Below are 20668 nucleotides of genomic sequence, written 5' to 3'. Positions count from 1 at the left end.
TGCCAAGCTGTTGCTCTTTAAACAGTTCAATAACTTAGCTCAGGTTTTGGCTGCAGTCCCCTGAGGATGCCCCTTTGACCATTTTGACTTCTTACTTTTCTGGCAGAAGTACAATCCAGAGAACACTGAACTCTCACTCTTGCATAACAAGATATATGGCATCAACCTCGTAAAGTACTAAGGGAAACAGCAATCTAATTGCTCGAGCTTCTAGCTAGCAGCTGAGCTAGATCAGAGCTGCATAAATGCAGAGAGCTACGGGAGTGACTGGGATTTCCCTGCTTGACCCTGCAGGACAGGCCAAGGTGGGGGGAAAATCCCTGGATGAGGTCACTGGGAAGGTGCAGTACCAGAGGAGAAGCAGACACTCTGGAGCCAGGAGAGTAGCCTGCCAGTACTACCACGTCCTGAATCAAACTCCCACAAGGGATATAGCTATCCAGGCTCTTTTGAACAGTGATTCAATGGGAACAACCAGAGCATCCCTTTTGCCCCATGTTTAAAGGATGAGGCAAATGAGGAAGGGGCCATGTCAATGAACTTCTGCCATGCTTCTCAAAGGCTGGACAGAAGTAATCACAGAAAAAAAGCCCAGCATTTGTGTAAGTGAATAACAATATAAGCCACTAAGATGTTGACTTTGCAAAGCACCCTGCCAAAGTACCCCTATTGACTCAAGTGGAGTGGCAGCAGACAGGAACACTTTCTCCAGAGTGCCTCAGGTTGACTAGTCAGAAGACTAGGAATCAGTCTGCAATCATTTGGAGAATTTTTAACCCCCTGGGTCTTCTGCTGGTGCAGCAGATGTTACTACTACAGATTGCTCTCTAGGAGCAGTATAACTACAACAGAAGAGAAATCCTGAAAGAGATTTAAAGTTTAAATTTCAACTCAATCTAAAGACACAAACAAATCATTCCCAAGTCCAAACAGCATGTGATTTCTGTAATTGTCAGTAATTGTAGCATTTTAGTAAGTTATATATTTGATGCTACTTTTCTGGCTGATGAGAAGTTTAATATATCTGTACTGCTATCTATCTATATGTCTGTCTATCTATCATCTATCTATCATCTATCTATCTATCTATCTATCTATCTATCTATCTATCTATCTATCTATCTAATCTATCCATCTATCTATCTATCTATCTATCTATCTATCTATCTATCTATTTCTCTCCCTCTCTCTCTATCTCTATCTTTATATGAAAGAGCATTCATATATCTGTGTACATATATTTTTTTTGGTTGTCACTTGGTTGTAAGCTGCCAAGGAAGGCTATGTGTTGCACTTTGTAAGGTACTTCTTTGTCCCAGCTTTCATACTGAAGGGTGTCATTCATCACTGGAAGAAAATCAAAGACAGAAAATAGAAGGAAGAAAAGAGAAACAAGTATTACTGGCAGATAATTTTTTTGTCCTCTTCTGGTGGTGCTCAACAAGGTGCGAGCAAGGCTTTGCATTCCTATGCATGCCAGAGGAATAAGGGCAGTGCAAAGGCAAGAGATGAGACAATATGTTAGTAGTTCAATGTAGACATATTTTCTCAGTGCCCACATACCAATTTGTCAGATTCAGTGTTTCAATTAACACCTGAAATACAGATAGTATTGGCAAGTTAGAAGTGCCAGCAATGCCTTGCATTTTCAATGTGTCACATAGGTTCAGCACAAATAATTAAATATTACATATGGTTCTTCAGGTAATGGATGAGTTTGGTGTGTGGCAGAATAAAAGGCACATTTATTCAGGAAGCTGGTGTCAGCTGATGAATTCTGCCAAAGAGCTAACAAAAATCGGAAGCTGTTTAAGTGACAGACTACTTGGCCTTAACTATGTTATCTTGAAATTTCATAGGCATCGTAAAAAGACACTTCCTAAAGAACCTTTCCATGTGGCATACTATAGCATACTCCAGAGGTCTCCTCCAACCTCAGTCAGTCTGTGATTCTGTGATGGGTGAGATGTATATTCTCGCAAGGAGGACATTGCTGACTTCTACATTACTGTGGTACAGCTACACAGAAAATCTGTGAAATGCTAACAGAAAGTGAGTATCACAGTCAATAATGTTTTCTTGTTATATATGCAGATATTACATTTAAACTCTTCTGCCCAGTTCCCCCATTTTCAGTATGCCTTCAGTTCATAATCATTCTCCACTTACTGCCAATTGGGACATAGCAATTAATACTTGTGGTACCTACAGACACAAAGGAAAGGATTAATGATTATAGGATATTACTACTACCAAGTTAAAGGTAGCCCTTGGTTCTCCGAACTTAAAGTGCATACACTTTAAGTACGCATACGCATACAATACAGTCTGAAAATTTCAAGGGGTGTTACTAGTTTCTACTTGCATCACTAGCTTGAAATACCAGTGGGAGGCAGGAGAAAAGGAAGTTTTGATTGCATAGCACAGACTGACTGGCAAACAGTGGCGCACACTGCACAGTTCAAAAAGCACATACAGCCCTCAGAAGAGGATGTTGCCCTAAATAAAGCACTGTTCTTGTAACCCGATGAGAGGTTAGGGGGAAGCAGGGGAAGAGAAGGAAGGATGTACTGGATATTGTATTCCTGGCTTGAATTTTAGTATTTGTTCTCTACTTCTGTCATCTACCAGCTAATGCAAGAATGTGTCATGTTATTTTACATTTCCTCTTGGAAATTTTTCTCCATTGTTTATTGTAAGCCCCTTGTTCACAACTAAAAGTCTTCCAATTTCCACTGTTTAGCATAAACTCCTGATCTCTGGCAGTTCCCAAATCCTGTGGAAGCTGAACAACTAAAATGTGCTTTTTCTGTCTTGTTCTAGACAGCACCCAGTTTCCAGGTTCAAGGATGAATTTACTTGCATTTGTTCAACAGACAGAACAAAGTTAGAGTTAATGCCAGTTCTTTTCAAGTGTATTTTGGATTGCTGCCCTTCTCTTAGATGGTGCTTCACTTTTAAAGCCCCAAAATGCAAGTTTTAGTGAAAAATAAAAATAGCCTGACTAATAAATAAATGATCTTGAACTCACCAAATGATTCAAAAATTACACTGTGACAAAAATGATGTATTTAATGTTTTGGTTCCACAGAATTAAAGAGTAATACGCACAGACTATTTTGGCCCGATTCCTTTATGAAAATAGTGAGTGGAGTAGACTATTTTTATATACGTTCTTCAGTTCTGTTGTAATTAAACTTTCTTCCCTTGTTAGTTAGATTTCTGGATACCTAGGTAGACTTACTAAGCCTACAACTTGATTAAGGCAACACAGTTTTGTCACAGAAATGGAGTTGAGAGTGATTCTGACAGTTCTCTTGCCCCAAGTTACAAAAAGTATTCCTTTACCAGAATTAGTTGTTCAGAATGGAAGTAAAAAAAATCTGAAGTGGTTGCAGCATCAATATACTGGATAGGTATTTGCCTCAACAACAGTAAGCTATGGGGATTATAGACAAGTTTCCCAAAAATGTTAAGCTTCTAAATCCAACATTAGACTTCTAAGTAAGCTGTTTCTCAAAAGTGCTGAACCTGCAGCAGTTCCCACTGAATGCTCAGGCTTGTAAATGCATGACTGAGAGGCACGATGGCAGTATCCAAGCGGAAAGGTGGTTGCTTTAAAAAACACCAGCATGGTATGCTTTTCTACACCCCACACTTCATACACCAAGTTAAATATTTGTTTTAGTGACAGCAAAACTGAGCTTATGTGCAAAAGATTTATCCAATGTCCCACTGATGGAGGAAGTAGTATCTAAAATATGGAAAGTTGGTAGATTCATATTTGTGCTACAAAGCTGCTCTAAGGAGAAGGTAAACATAACAATAAATGCCCTACCTTGCTTTTCCTAAATGAATAAAAAAATCTGCAGTTAACGATCTGATTTAAAAGAAGTAGCCTCTTACTAATGTAATGTATTTGTTCTTGGTAGAGGAGATAAAGCAAATTCTACTGAAACCATATAAGCACTACATTAAAGGCTATACTGAAAACTTTATATAGCAGGTCTTAAAATGGCCTCAAACAACTTGGGAGATTGAAGTACATCTGTTTTTTAAATAGTTACATTTTTAAACTTCAAAAAGTTTTAGTTAAAATGTAGGAATAGTAAGAAATCTGCACTAGGTTCTTGATGAGCTTTCATTATTTCAGTATTCGTGTCATGATTTAATAGGAAAAGGATGCCCTCTCTCGGTCATAGCAGAAATAAGTACTGAGATTATTTAATGCAAATAGTTGAGATAGAACCGTATTCTTATTGTCCTGCCTTGCAAAAAATCCCCATGTTTCTTCCAGATAGTAATTGTTTGATAATTTAGTGCTAGTCTTCCTGTAACCTGAGGGCAGAGTTTCCTCTGCTTGTCTTTAGAATTGTGCAATAGAGAACAATTGCCAGTGAGTAAAAACTATCTGCACTGTTCCCTCACACTGTTTCCATGATGTTTCATTATCAAGGAATTAAAGAAATAATGAGAACATAATAGGAGCACCACACATTGGGAAAACGACCATATTTCCCATATCTCATTTTGAATAAAACTTTAAGTTGAAGTTGTAGTCAACTAAAGTGTACTGTCTGAAATCCTACTGTTAATCTATCTGTAGAAAACTGTAGTAAATTATCATAGTAATATGCTTTAATAAAGACTCTGAAATGTCACTGTGGGCCTAAGGGTGTTGTTTTGCTTTCTTCTTTCCATGACCTAGCTGTTGAAAGGAATTAATGTCGCCATCTCTGAGAACAATTTGTGTCTGTAACCATTCCTGCATTAATAGAATTTTCTGGTGTTATGTGCTTGCTTGGTAAATGCAAGTATCTCCCTAGGTATTTGGCTCGATGCCTGCATCGCTTGAGAAATTGTTTGGAGATTGGCTTTATGATTAGCATAATTATGCTCATTTTTATTCTTGGTTTACTTGCCAGATACTCAGACTCAAAGCTACTTCCTTCTTGTTCATGTTTTGTAGTTGATAGGCTGGTCATAGGATGCTTGTTTTTCACAGCAAGACTGCCGTGATTACATGATCAAAAGAAGTAGTAGACAATGTCTTGCAATTCTATGCTGTTTCCTAGAATGGAAATGCACTGGAAAGGTTTGAACATGTTTGATTTAAACTGTAGTTTCTTATATAACAACAGCAGCTTCATAAGGTCACAATCAGTAATTAACTCTTTGCAAATATGCTGTAACTGATTCACAATATTTCCCCCTCCAGCATAATTACCCAATACCAATAAGAGACATTTCTTATATCTATATTCTTATATATTAATATAATATTCTTATATTATTCATATATATGACCACAATATATTTAGATGTATAATAGGAATTGTTAGCTCATAGTGTAGTGCTTTGAATCATATGGTAACCAAACCTTAAAAGAAAACTAGCAAAGAAAAATTTACAAAAGCTTTACTCTTGAGGAATGGAAGTGCTCCATACACAAAACTGTACTTGCAGATAAAGACGGATAACTGGAAAAGAAGGGGCCTGAGTCAGATTCTTGGGAAACCTGAAGTTTGTTTGAAACTTCATAGAAGTATATGATGTGGTACAAACCCAGCACTGCAGAAACTCTTCTGTACAAGCTCTGCAAAGGGAGAAATATTTTCAGTTCTGAAGGACTATCTTTCCATTCCTAGTTGTGTTAAAATCAGATTTATCCTTAGAATATCTACCTGGTCTGAAGCAGCAATAACTTCCCATTTAGCAAATGTATCACACTGAAAAAAGTGAGTTTTATTAAAGTGAAAAGGCTGTTAGTAGGGAATAGACAGAATCACAGTATAAAGTAACATAAAAACAAGTTAAGTAATAAACAGTTTACACTTATGGGCACAAATCTGAAGCTTCCATTTGTCTACAAACAAGCCCCAAGACAGCTCTACCTGAGGAAGCACTTACTGCCACTTTGGAAGTCAACAAAGGGGTGAGGATGATTTGGTGGCTCTACAGCATATTCACACTGTTGACATGGAAGAGCCTAAATCTAGTGACATGTAGACAGGCTACAACTGCTTTGGTGAATGAACTATAGGTATTGAGCACCGATGACAAAGAGGGAGAAGTTTCGGTAGGTGCCAGCTGATGAAAGGACCATACTGAATGATATAGTTTTAACACTACATTCGGAAACTTGTTCTTTATTACAGCACTTTACTATTACTTTATTGTACATACTGATGGTGTATTGCAATGCAATCTTACTGTAGAGGAAACTCTACAATTTCCTCTATAGACATAAACATTTGCTGGAACAAAGTCTTCCTGACAAAAACACCATTAAAGAGTTCTCAAGCAGCTCATTGTCAATATGATGAGATAATGCCTTTGTATTCATTGCTTTAAAGCAATAATCTCATAAATTGAAATATTAGTGAGAATGAAGTAAACCCCATATATAGTCAATACGTACTGACTCATCATCAGTGTGAACAAGCATGCTATGTAGGCATAGACATCTGTTCACACCTTTCTTTTCATGAAGCAGCAGTATGTGAGCTCAGTCACATACCAGATAAACTGTCTGCAAGAAGACTTACTGAATGCACTACTCGAAATTCTTAGTTGAAATGATTAAACACAGCATTCAGCTCGTGTTTGGGTCTGTTCTTGCAGTTAGCTCAAGCAGCTTTGTCCCATAGTTTGTTTGGTCTGGCTAAACACCTACAGGCCTCAGCTGCCAATCATTTTGTAGACAGAACTGTATTTAAGGGAAAAAAAATGTTTATGCACATAGAAGCAAAGTTTCTCCCTTCAAAAAAGTAACATAATTACATGCTGGATAGCAGCTGTTCTAACTATAGCATGACTAACACATTGCTCTTCTTGCCAACCACTTCTTCCTTCCTTAGAGATCTGTCCCCTCATTTTGCTGTCTCTTATCTCTTATAGACAACACATTAAAGAAATAGTTACTGCGTAAAATACAGCACTTTAAAGCAGATCCCAATTCTGAGGTAAAGCTCTCCCTCATAATGCTCATTTTCTTTCAGAAATCTAAATATTAGCAGATCAGATGCAAATATTTCTATTTGTTGTGTCTCAGGATGCTTCTCAGTGAGACCTTTCTCTCTTCTACTCAGCCAGCAGCAGAGGTTTCATTCACATTCATTACATTCTTCAGGGTGCAGTTTTAGGAAAACCCTCTTGTCAGTATGAGTATTACTACTTCCTCACTCTTTTTTCATGTTATTTTATTTTAAAAAGCAAATTGCACCCTGCCTCTTCCCTTTCCCAAAACAAGCTGGTACACTACCTTGTTACCAGCAATAAAGATAACACACCATCAGGTTATAGAGAGGACAACACAGTCCTGAAAAGGTAAAAACCCAACCACATAACCCACTGCTGAGTACAAAGGTGTAGTGGTTTTTCATAAGGTGCTGCAGGACAGGACCGACAAGGAGCATAATGCAGCATATTAAGTTTGCAGCACAGATAGCAGTTTGCAGTAATGTAGATAAATAAATTATAAAGAGCCACCACTACCTACAAGTTCCATCTACAGCACTACAGGGTGTAATGAGTGTTTTGACTTCAGGAATTCTGAGTGATTTTAAATTTTAGTATAATATTGCAGGTCAACATATTTTGCATTTCATAAAACTTGTATCAACTTAGCTATTATAAAAGCCTTCCATAACCGGTCTTGATATCAGTAACATGACTGAAGAAATACAAACAGGGTAAGAAGCATTTTTTCCTGTGGGAATTAATCTCTAAGAAAAATTTGCACAAGTTATCAAAACTTTTTTAAAAGGTGAAGCTCCCCCCAGCCCTTTCAGAAAATCTGATTCTGAGCCCTTTGTCATGGAGTGACTTAAAAGAGCTCCTTCAATTACTAAGCACTTCATTAAAAAAAAACAACAAACAATTTTTGTCTTGAGAATAGGCTAACAACCACTGACAATTAAAACAGTTTATATCTCACTGAAAAAACTTGTCTCTTTTCATCCTCAAAAGCAAAAACCATCTCATATAAAAAATATTGGAATAATGTGAAGATTTTCAGTCATTCCACAGCTCCCATTAATGCTTTTGTGATTAAAAAAAACCCCAACTAAACCTGTAACAGTGTAGGTTTTTCTTGTTTGGTTTGTCTTCTAGGTCAGGTAACAACTTACACTGAAGACAAAATTCAATCTTATATTTGCTGACAGCCATCACGCTCCTGAAGATACCTGAAATACCTTAATTTTGTTGCCTTTGAGCTGGAGCTCTAAACAAGCTAATTTAATGCGGAACCTCTGATTATTGTGGCTTAGAAGTTTATGCTGTTGTGAACCTGATGCTGATAAAGAAGATAGCAAAGCACATGTATTTGAAGTGCTGAGAGAATGACAATGAAAATTCACTGAGCTTGCAGGGAGGCAGTGGATGAAAGAGAGGCCTTCAGACATAACATGCCTTCTTTCCTGCCTTGTTCAGAAGTGACTTGATGTTAAATTTTGCCTTCTGTAGCCTACACTGCCAGGAAACTACATTTACCAGCTAAATTAAAATGAATGACTGTTTTTTAGCTGACATAACCTCAGAAGAGAAACAATGAGCCACAATTTCCATTTCACATTTACTGTAAGACTTACAAGCTATTTAGGAACCTTCTGGGTTGCTGTGATGACCTAGAGGTTCCCACTAGGTCGATATTTGGCACTGAGGCACCAAATACAACGTCAACATCACTGTTAACACACCTGGAGAAGTGTTAATTGTCAAAGAAAGGAAGGTTACAATAGTGCAAACAAGTAAACCCCCTCCATCATGATTTGGAATACTTACAGGTAAAGCCACTTGACCAGACAAATACAAACCTGCAAAACTCAGAAAATCAAAAAAAGGGTTGGAAGAAAGACAGAAGGATGGAATGAGACAGAATCCCAGGTGTCAACAGGACAGTTCTCCACAGAATTATTTACAATAGATGGGGTTCCTGTTAATTATCCACTGGAAATACTACAGCCCTTTGAACACAGAAACAACCAGCAATATAAACTTTACTTATCTGTACATCAGGTGGGGAAAATTCAAGACTGCACGAGGGGGCAACAATAATCCCCACTGTATTCATCACCCTAAGTTAACTTGAAAACACTAGTATCCACTGCTTGAAATGGCATGTAAGCAGCTGTCTGTGTGACAGGCAAGGATCACATACCAAAGTTTCCTCATCTGATTAAACCACAAGCTCTTGACGTGGCTACACTGGAGCTGGTAACCTTTTCGCTTGCTAAAATAAATCTGTTTCTATTTTAAGGTGCAGAGCAACTTGCTGTGCAATGTTCAGCTGAACTGATCTTGATACCCAGCCTTATTTGTGTGCTGCCTCCCTTAGAAAGCAGCTGTGGACTTTGTGACTGCAAAGTGCATCAAAGTCAGATGTCCTCTGCAAGAGTCAAAGCTTTGTCAGGCTCTTTCAAAAGTCACAAACCTAAACTGGTTAGTGATTTTATTAAGAGACTAAACATGCAGTCAACATCTCCCCTCCCTTGCTGAATCAGAATGTCCTGGAATCAAAACTCCCTGATTTCACTTAGCCACTCCCAAATTTTGTTCTCATCCATTCTCATGTGTTCATGGAAGTACCATAATGTTGTTTCCACATCAGGTTTAGCAATGATGACCACTGATAGTGTGACGATTAATCAGCTCTTGTTCCCCTTCCTTTTACTCTGATTACATCTTTATTTTTTTTCCAGCTCTGATACTACCTGTGGCCCCACAAGAATCAGAAAAAATTATCTGCAGAATTTGTTTCCTAACAGCAAAATGTAATTCAAACTATTATTTGCTCTTCTAGACTTCTGCTGCTTTTGAACTACAAATTGCATGAAAGGCAGAGTAAAAAGCTATGCTGCTTTAAACCAGAAATATGAGTCTATAACAAACACCAACTTCACTAGCATCTCTTAGTCTCTAACTGATGTTCCAGTTACCCTTGAGCTACCAGAGGGGCTGGTCCTACTCCTGCATCCAAGCCCTCCTGCAACCCCTGAGAACCAGTCTGACAGAAAGGCAGGAAGAATTGCTGAGAGGGAAGCACCATAAAAGTATTAATACCAAGTTTAGAGGCTGTTACTACCTGATATTTTCTCTCAATAGAAGTTGCAACTTGAGTTTGATCTTCTGTTTCAAAAATGTGTATTTCATATTTTAAAGGGGAAAAAATCCTCTTGTCAGAGTTCCTTGCAGTGAAGAATGAAGTGAAGGATCTCACCTTATACAGCAGTACTGTTTGGATTTGGCTTGCACTTTGTTGCTAGTACGATGTACAGACAAACACCACTGGAAAAAAAAAAAAGTCTTTGCTTTTCTTCAGTCAAAATATTTTGAACTGAAGTAATGTGAAAATATTCAGCAAGACATTCTTACCTTTACCTTGGGACTTCAACAGCTAAAACAAGATTACATTTTATAAACACCAGGTGGAAATCCTGATTATGGCTAGGGTTTGTAATGTGCTATCACCAGAAGCAAATATTTGGAGATGCAAGGCTTTTGGTTGACTTAACAGTCTTGAGGGATGTTATGGAATAATTTAGTTGTTTATATTAGGAGGCTGAGTAACGGTCAAATGAATCCTTCGGAAAAAAGCCCTAGTATCATCTACTGCTTGTATGTTGCCTGTAGTTTAAGAGTCTAGATTTTTACCTACCGTAATTCCAGGTGATAATAATTCTTTATAATATGTTATACATTACGCATATGATAGATGTATATATATATCATAGAGCTACTATAGATATAATAAATTCTAGAGACATATATATCTATCTAGGCATTAATATAACTCTAGGCAATGACTCTCCTGAGGAAGGTTGGGTTAGGTATTGTTCCTGCAATAATGATAATTAAGGATATGATTATTGCAGATTAGTGTTTGCTGTGCATAGTAGTTCACACATAGTAGTTCACCCTAAAAATACCTTTTATATGTTTGTTATCATTTTAAAGTATTATTTGCACTATTCTGAGATAATGCTTTGCAAGTCTAGGCTTGTACATTTTTGTTTTGGCACTGTGTTAAATCATCAAACTACACAATGTTTTGAGACTTAGACACTCTTTTCAGTATAAAAAATGCTTGAAATAATCATTGTGGTAGCAAAAAAAAAGAAAGACAATTACTCAATACCTTTGTGATTAGGACAGAAGATACTGTTGACTAGTTTCTGCTGCTCTGAAGATCTGGCTGGCCGTATGAAGCAGAACAGCACCCACAGTTGAGAAAAAAAGCAGCCAGCCTTGGCTTCCACAACCCTTTGATTAAGGCTCTGTTTAGCAAAACAGGACCTATGAATTTCAGTCATTTCAGTTCCAGGAGGAAATCAGACAGCTTGCCCATATCTGAAGGGAAGGCTAACACACTAGACTTTATGATTAAAAAGTGTCTTCTCCCTCTGCACACATGTGAACTTGATCCCATATTTTGTAGTAAGTTTTCTCTGTCATCATACTGCAGTTTGACTTCTATTTAAGAAAAAGTTTGGGAATATCTGAAATAATATGCTTTAATGAATGTACTATTCACTTCTGCCCTGCCTCACCACCACTATAGCCAAAAAAACCTAACTTGCTAAGACTTGATATGTATGAGCATGTCCTAACCAAAATCCTATTCAACTACAAGACGATTTTCATGCTAATTTAATTATCACACACCTACTAAAATCTTCAAATCCTGTGTCAAGAGTGGGTGACACAAGAGAGTAAGTAGGACAATTAACAAGACCACGGGCTCTGCATAAAACATGGGAGATGAGCAGCTCCTTTACCTGCTACTGCTTGAGAACACAACCTACTTGTTACTTTAAAAAAATAAAACACCACCCAGTGCCTTCTGGTAACATAATTATTGCTTAAAATGAACTTGTATTGAAGTTAACCAGTACAGGTTTTGGAAGTGTGAGACTAAAGAGAGGCGAGCTCTACAACTGTCTTAGTTTAAGCAGGGCAGGTCCCAGTTTGTGGCATTCAGTGAAAGGCACCAGGATCTTCCTTAATGCCACACGATCCTCTTCAAAAACACAGTGCCAGAGTCCATTTGCTTGCTGGGCTTTCTCTTTTACCTGAGTGACTCCCAGCACTCCTGCTGGCCTTTGGCACTACTTGTTTTCTGAGTATACTTTTTTCTATCCCCAGTGAAAATTCCAATTATTTTAAAGCAAACGGAAGATTAATCTGGGGGAGGGGGAAATCTGACTTCTGAGAATTACATATCTCACCCTTCTGAAGCTGCCACAAACACAGTTTGTCCATGAGCTGTTAAACAAAAAAAAATTTCTGTCTTAACCATGGTTCAGATGTGACCTTTGGCCTGATATGAAAGACAAAAATCTATCAAAACCTTGTCAAGTCCTCACAGTCATGGGGCATTATTTCCTAAACAGCTCTAGGAAGCTGCCCCTTCCAATTGAGATGCTTTCCCAGACTCTCAGCCACCTGCCTCTCCTACCCCCGTCTATCCCTTGATTCCCTTTCAGTCCTCAAAACTGAATCAACAGGGCTTCAGTTCCACATTCCCAGGGAGCTGATCCAACAAGGCCTTGTCAGTACAATGGAAACTCTGGGCATCAGTAATCAGACATGATTTCACTCGCCCTTCTCATTTCAACCCCTGTCAATAAACTACTCCACATCTTCCAGAGAAAAAACAGTTACTGCAAATGCCTCCTTGTCTGAAGATACTGCACAGCTCAGCTTAGCAAAGGCAAGAGAAGGAGCTGAAGAAATTCCCAATACTCGTATTATTTCCAGAAATCCAAACATTTTCTGCCAGAGAAGAAAACCCCAAATAATACCTAGCATGTTACACTAAATAAACATCCATACAACCACATCTGCTGTGCATCTTACTGTATCCTAGCTTTTGTATTTTTCTAACTTTGTGTATAATTGCTTTTACGTGTTCTCTGGCTCTAAAATGATTGGTGACTTATGAGGTATTATGCAAATAAATAGAAATACTGTTGTGAATATAATAGACTGGAATTCAAATTAAATCTTTTCCTTCCCCCTACAGCTTTTCAGTGTGTTTGTGGCTTCTTATCTAAAGAGTTTAGTATAAAAGCTGTGGGAATAAACAGGTCTAACAAGATTTGAAGTTTATCTCAAGATCTGTTCTTGACTGAGTTTTATACTGAACTCCTTGCACACAAACTTGGCGAGTCATATTTGCATAAACCAGAGTGTGCTTCTGAAATCTTGGAGGAAATAAAGTCTGTCCTCTACAAACTAAGACTTTAAATTGTGATTCAGTGATTACTCACTTGGCTCTTGGCTTTTACCCACATCATATATTCATGCATAGGAGATTAAATGTGGTAGCTAGTACTCTGGTCAACCAAAACGAGAAGTCTAACCATATCAGGCTAACAGACCACTTCCCAGATTTCCATCCTATGAAAATGTATGAGGAACGCTTATCACAGCAGCGTGACCTATATTTTTCTCTAATAGTTCCAGCCTCAGTACTATTTTGAAGGAATGTACTATTCCACTTTGCACAGCCAGCATGATTAAATGAAAGCAGCACTCTGTATGAGTAATCAAACACCTATAACAATTGAAGCACTGGAGTGTTTTTCTAGATGTCTCTTGGAGGTCTACATCCTTTTATCTTTCAGGAAATTAAGTTCATAAATCCTAGAATTAAATTTTAAATTCTCTGGAAAATATTACTTATGCATGACTAGGAGCTGAGAAAGCAGCTTCTGAGCTGAGGACTGAGAAATCCCCCAAAGTGGCTAGGCATCATACAGTTAAGTGTAAATGCTGCCAACAGGCCAGGACCATAAATCTTGACATGTGAAGGCCAAACAGATACCTTTATGCTGTATTTCTAGTTTACTGTCACTATATTCTCATAGCCTGGTTTTTGTTATGAGTACAATCTTCAGCAGGTCATTATTTTTTGTGTGTGCTCCACAATAAACCTGTAAGTGACATAATCTGTACAAATTACTGCTTTTTGGCTACCTTTTTCACTCTTACATCAGACCAGTATGGAAAAAATTAACCAAAAGGCAATTGGGTTCACATTAGCTTTTTATGTATGTCCTGGGTTCAGCAGTAGCAGTCATTTTTTCTCCTTCTTAGTAGCTGGTGCAGAGCTGTGTTTTTGACTTACGGCCTGGGAACAGCGCTGATAACACCGATGTTTTTAGTTACTTCTCAAATGTTTACCTGACCAAGGACTTTGTGAGCCTCGTGCTCTGCCAGGGAGGAGGGGAAGTCGGGAGGAAGCAGAGACAGGACACCTGACCCAAACTGACCAAAGAGGTATTCCGTACCACAGCACGTCATGCCCAGTATATAAAATGGAAGCAGTTACCCAGAAGGGCTAGTTCACTGCTGGGTGGGGTGAGGCATCGGTCTGTGCGTGGTGGGGTGTTGTATTCTCTTCCATTGTTATTTCCTTTATTATTATTATTAGTGGTAGCAGTAGTGATTTGTGTTATACCTTAGTTACTAAACTGTTCTTATCTCAACCTGTGGGAGTTACTTTTTTTTTGCTTCTCCTTCTCATCCTTCCGGGAGCGGTGGGAAGAAAGGGCTGGGGTGGGGAGTAGACTGCATGGTTCTGATCTACGGCCTGGGCCTAAACCATGACAATATATTTTACAAAAAGAAAGCAACAACCAAACTTTCATGAAATCATAAGGGAGCAAATGCAGTACAAAGCTACCTTTTGAAGAGTCCATGGTAGCCTATTTGACGTTACTAATCACTTTTTATAGGATTTAACTGCTAATTTCTCATACAGCTCTGGAGATAGAGTAAGGACTTGGTCTATAAAAAAAGCCAGAAAATGGGGAGAGGCAAGAAGTCCATTTCAACAGAAGAGAATTTTGGGCATTTGGGCAAAGTCACTCCTGAATTATTATATGGAAACTTGATTAATATTTATACTCTACAAAATACTTTGTTACTCTCCTTTTCAAATAAATGTAGAACTATCGTATTACAGGATAGGTAATTTGTTATTGATGATCAAATCTCAGAAGCTAGGAAGATTTACTTCAAGTCTTATCTGAAGTTTAGAACATTATAAATTATTTAACTTGAAAGAAATCCATCTTTCAATTATTTTGTTTTCCTAATAGGAAATCGCAGGGATAGGGAAGGTGAGGATTAAGAAGTATCTTTAAACTGGATGGATAAAACAAATCAATAGGATTTGGTTAATTAGAATAACCAGGTTTTTTAATTTGTACTGATCTTCTTACTAGCTCTGGGAATTGGAAAACATCTGCAACACAACACACACTGCAAATCTGCCCCAGGCAGAAGATGGGGAAGACACCACTCAGAAGTACTTTCTGCCCCCTTTATACAGATAGCCAAGGTCCTTGCAGAACCAACAGGCAGCTCCAAGTTTCTATGCACCTGCCTCCATGCATCCTTCCAGCTTTCCTGGTTGCTGAAATGCAGAAGTGACCTTCTTCAGTTACTTTGCTACTTTCATTTATGGATGCTTCCAAAATGATGAGAGATTAATAAAACATTTAATATAATATTCATACTTCTAAATATAATTTTCTATGTGCATATACAGCTTTAGCCACACAGAGTTGTGAATGTGCTATTTGTAATAATGCCATTAATTAAGCCAATTCTTTCATGCTTAGTGACTTCACACAACACTACTGGGATTTCCTAGTTTTCTGCTCACCATCACTATTGCTGATTCCCCAATGAGTACTTGCCAAGTTGTGACAAATTCAAAGTCCATCAGATTAATTCATAATAATGCATGAATGGGGAATGAGAAACAGTGGATTTCGGTTTCATTACCTTAGACCTTTGCTTCACTTTCAATTTTCTGAAAATAAGCATTATAATATAAAACTTTAATACAGTATTTACATGCTGATTTTTACTTACCAATTTAACTCTTGTGTGGTAATTCCTTAACAACTGTGACAGCATAAAACCCAGGGAAAAGCTGCCATCTGTAGGGACTTGGTCTACTTTGTGCTACTTCAGTTTCTGCCTCTACCACACACCAAGCCAGCCTATACATTGTATGTTTGTAATACGGTTCTCCACAACATTCAAACCCACTAATCTTCTTTCGTAACTCCTTTCAGTGTAGGATGGACTCTGTTGTTTCCCTGTAAGTCCTCTTGTCAAGCTCTGAAGCTACTTTAGTACTTGCTTATGGTCGTCTCTTTTCCTTATATTCCAAGAAGCTAAACTAATACCATGCAACTTCTTACATTCCACTGAAGCCCGAAGCTGTTGATTAACTTAGGAGGCACCTGAGCTTCCTAAGAGCCATACCATAGCCTTTAAAGTTTCCCAGGCACTGAAGACATGTGTGCTTTGATGCTTAGGACCTAGCTAATATCAGAAAATGAACATTCCTCTCCTTCAGTTCCCTGAGGAGAGCTCTATCTACCAGGCACTCTTGGGGAACACCTATCGAGTATCAACAGGATCTGGCATCTCGGGAAACGTAATGGCAACCATAACAGTACAAACAATTAAAGCTAATTGCATCACTTCCCTCTTTATTCCCTACCACAATTGCTATAATGTTAAGGGCTAGCATCCTGGAGGGATGTGCTAGGCTACAATAACTGGTTTCAATTATTTTTCCAATCCACATGCCAATGTTTGTAAAATCATGTGCTCCGGTCTTTATGACAGCAGCTGTAACGCTAGTCTCTTCTCAGGCAGGTAGCATAACTACTTAGCTCCAGAATCAAGTCCAGGTGCCTTTACTCTCTCTAGTCCAAGGAAACAGATTTCATCCTTATCAGAGGGACTCATCACAGAGAAGCCACAGTCCTGACCAAACCAAAAATCCAGTGGTTAAATTATTTCTTGAAAGGTGGCAGCCACAACCCTGACCTTACATAGGTACAAATAAAACCGAAACTGAATTCCTTCTTAAAAAGTAAGTCCTGCAACCTAACTGGTTACAGCATTAGAGGGACAGTAGCATGAAAGAGACAAGAAGAGAAAGACATGGAGCAAGAGAGAGATTGCTTCTAGAAAAACACTACCCTTACAGCTTCTTTACTAGTATTTTCTCAAGCTGACAGGATGAAATATTGTAAAAAATGGCAATTTTTCAGGTACAAAGTTTAGAATTTTACAGCAAAACTGTTTTCTTTACAGCTCTGTTAGGCTAGAGAGATTTACTTTTCTGTGTAAGGCAGTACCTTTCAGAAATAGATTTACTTTCATCACCAGAAACAGCTGCATACTGGGTAAAGTGGGAAGCAATAACTATGAGTTTAGCCTTTAAATAGTTCGCTGGGAGTGTTCCTTACAACATTTTCCTGACTAAAAATTTGGTGAATATAGCTGCTTTGAGTTAGAGGTATCACTTCCAAGTGTCATGGTTTAACTCCAGTAGGCAGCTAAGCACCACACAGCCAAAACTAGTACACCAAGGTAGGTTATACTGTCTGGGTCCATATATTATTTTATAATATATAATTTGCCATACAAATACACAAGTGTCCTGGTTTCATCTGGGACAGTTAATTTACTTCTTAGCTGGTACAGTGCTAAGGATGAGAATAATGTTAAATAACACACTGACGTTTTAGTTGCTGCTGAGTAGTGCTTATCCTAAAGGAACCTTTGTAATGTTTCGAGTGAGGTTTATTATTCTCTCTAAAAGCTGGCAGGTGGTCTCACAGATCTTCTGCTGGCAAAGCTGATTAAAGAATTCCCCTGTGCCCAGGGGTGTTTGTTCCAGTGGGTGAAGGACAGGAAGATGCTGCCTCAGAAGCTGTGCCAATTCACTGCTTGTGGGCTGTGTTGTAAACCCAGGTTAGTTCTCTAATTGGGTTTCTTTGTGGGTGTTTCTTTTTCTCTTGATTGTTTTTTAACTGCAATACTTCTGAAGTCAGAGGGAGGCTTTGAAATAAAGGGGACCTCTGAGGAGCTTGTTTCATAGAGTCAATTTGGTTCAGAAATCCTGCTGAGTTCTGCGGTTACCTGTGAGTTGGGCACTACAGTGCTACACTTCACCAAAAAGAGGATTCCCCCTTGCCCTGAGTCCATCTCCTTTAGGGCAGAGTACAGCTGACACAGAAACACACCCTCAAAAATTAAAAAAGAATAAATCAAAATTTAAGAGACAGAGCAGACCCATCTAGGGTAAGCAGCAGTACTTTCTGTAGGAGACCCAAGAGGAAGAAAGATTTGCTCTTGTAAGTGCAAAGAACCTCATCCTCCTGCTTGACTTCCTCTTCTGTTGAAAAGGACAGTTAGTTTTCTTTGTTAATAAATACGTGAAGTCTCCTCCCAGTTCTTCATATATGAGAAGCTGTTGGTTATCTACTTGACTGAGAAGAGGCATTTCCAATTACAAATATATTCATTAAATTCCTTAACATCTTCACATTGAGCACTTGATATAAATATTAAACATGGAAAAAAAAATGAGCAATTCCTACTTATTCTGCTTATGTACTCTATTCTGTAACTTGTTTGGTTTTTGGGGGTTTGTTTGGTTTGTTTTTTTTATTGGGCTTTAATACATTATCTTGCTTATCCATGTTGTAACTGTTTCTGAAGGCTTACATCATCTACTCTCAGGACTGCTGTACTGCCTTTTCAACTTGGACACTTCTGATGAGCAAATAGCAGTCAAAGTCAGCTAAATTATTTCAGAATTTGCTTTTACCAGGACTCAACTTTGAACTGTGAAAGAACTGTTAAGATCATGGTACTAACAGATGCTAACAACGGAAATGTAAACAAGTATCTAAACAATCAATAGTGCCCTGTCACTACACTCAAAAAATGCTTCTTCTCTGGAAAGGTCTTTTACCCTTGTGCCCAAAAGGATAAAGGAGAGCTTTTTTATTTTTTGCTTGTCAGCATGCTTATCTCAGATACATCCTCGGATCTTCATACATGTATCTTTGGAAGAAAATAATTGCATAAATAGTGGCCACAGTCTAACAAGAATAGAGCTGACAGTCAAGCACAGAAGGAAAGGGTTAAAACTTTGGTTATTTCCAGAGCGCTTTATGTTCTCAAGTGCACGTATTGTACCTGACGTACTATTTTTGACGACATAATTTTCTGCGGATTTTCTTCACCAGAAAGGAAGCCAGGAGGGGTGTAGGGGAAAGGTTTCAGGTGGGCTGATTGTCCCAGACAAGAAGGTTCAGTCTAGTGTACTGAATCTAGCTGTGGATAAACTCTAGTTAGTGGCTGGTAAGGATATATCTGCACACATCATTGGCACTAGATGAAAAATATCATTCAAGGATCTATCTGCCTTTATAATTACAGCAATATGGTGATTTTTGCTTAGGTATTTAAAATGAGTGAAAGCAAGGAAATACACTATTTAGGTCAGAATAATTTAGAGTAATATATTTGGAACTACACGGAAGCTACAGCTGCCTCTGCCTTGATACAAGAATATGACTGAAAGAGGGGAGATTTAGGTTAGACATTAGCAAAAAATTCTTTACTATGAAGGTGGTGAGGCATGGGAACAGGTTGCTTACAGAAGCTGTGGCTTCCCCATCCCTGGCAGTGTTCAAGGCCAGGTTGCATGGGGCTTTGAGCAACCTGGTCTAGTGAAAGGGCCCCTGCCCGTGGCACAGGGGGTGGAACTAGATATAAATGATCTTTAAGGTCCCTTCCAACCCAAACCATTACAAGATTCTACGACTTGGTTTCATGCCATGTCAGTAGGAAAGTCTAGTTGCAGATGCTGAAATACAATGTGGGCCAAGGTCTAAGCATGGGAATTAGTTTACCAGAGTGTAAAAACTTTACGAAAAACTAAGCAATAAAAGATGAATTTGAGGCCTTGTGGATGGGAAGAGGTAACTGTGAGTGTGAGCTATGTTCCCATGCACTAACGGACAGCTAGTGGAGGGTCATAACTAGTTTCGGAACACTTCCATGTTCATTTTGAATGCTGTAGTGGTGGCAGTAACTTCATAAGGCCCTGGAGCCCCTCGGCATAACAGACTGCCCTGCATGGTCACCATGTAGCTCCAGTGCAGCTCTTACAACAAACAAGCTCCCTGCAGACGCTGGGGAGCAGGGCCCCTGACGCAGAACAACTGTCCTTGCTGTAAGCTCCTCGGCCTTTGTGCAATGCTACACCCTGGCAGCAATGCTGCTCCCGGCACGGTGAGCATGGCCACCAGAATGGCAGACCAGCTTTCTGTGGCCACAGCTAAGAAGAACCAGTCTCAAGGACACCCCTAAACCTGGGTGGAAGAGAGACCTCGGGCAACCTCACGACGGTGGCACAGCACACCTGGTGCTTGTGAGCCATTGCAGCGCATGGCTGAGTAAGTGGGGCAAGAAGTCAGCTCATCCTGCCCCGTGTCCGTTAGGAAATGTTGCCCCATCTCCATCTTGCCTCCCTGCTGCATCCCAGCATTGCTCTTCCCAGGCTGAAGGGGCCGGGCTCATAAAGCCTTCTCTACCAGCTGCGATCTGAACTGCTTCTGGGGCCGGGGGACACCGCGGAACTACCCCCGCAGGAGTGCGTAAGAAACGCCTTATGCCCACCCCAAGACCAGACCAGGGGTGGTACCAAGCAGCCGCTCCCTAAGCTTCACCCTCGGCTTTCCCCGCCACGGCCTCAGCAGCAGCCCCACAGCTGCCAAGCCCACCCACCTCACGAACGCCGCGCCTTGGCGTCCCAGCTCCGCCCCGCATC

This window comes from Neopsephotus bourkii, unplaced genomic scaffold, assembly GCF_033783945.1.
Source record: "Neopsephotus bourkii isolate Nb327-2 ecotype Australia unplaced genomic scaffold, CSIRO-AGI_Nbou_v1 NB_1780, whole genome shotgun sequence".
In the NCBI taxonomy this organism is placed as follows: Eukaryota; Metazoa; Chordata; class Aves; order Psittaciformes; family Psittacidae; genus Neopsephotus; species Neopsephotus bourkii.
This window is presented reverse-complemented; position numbering follows the sequence as displayed.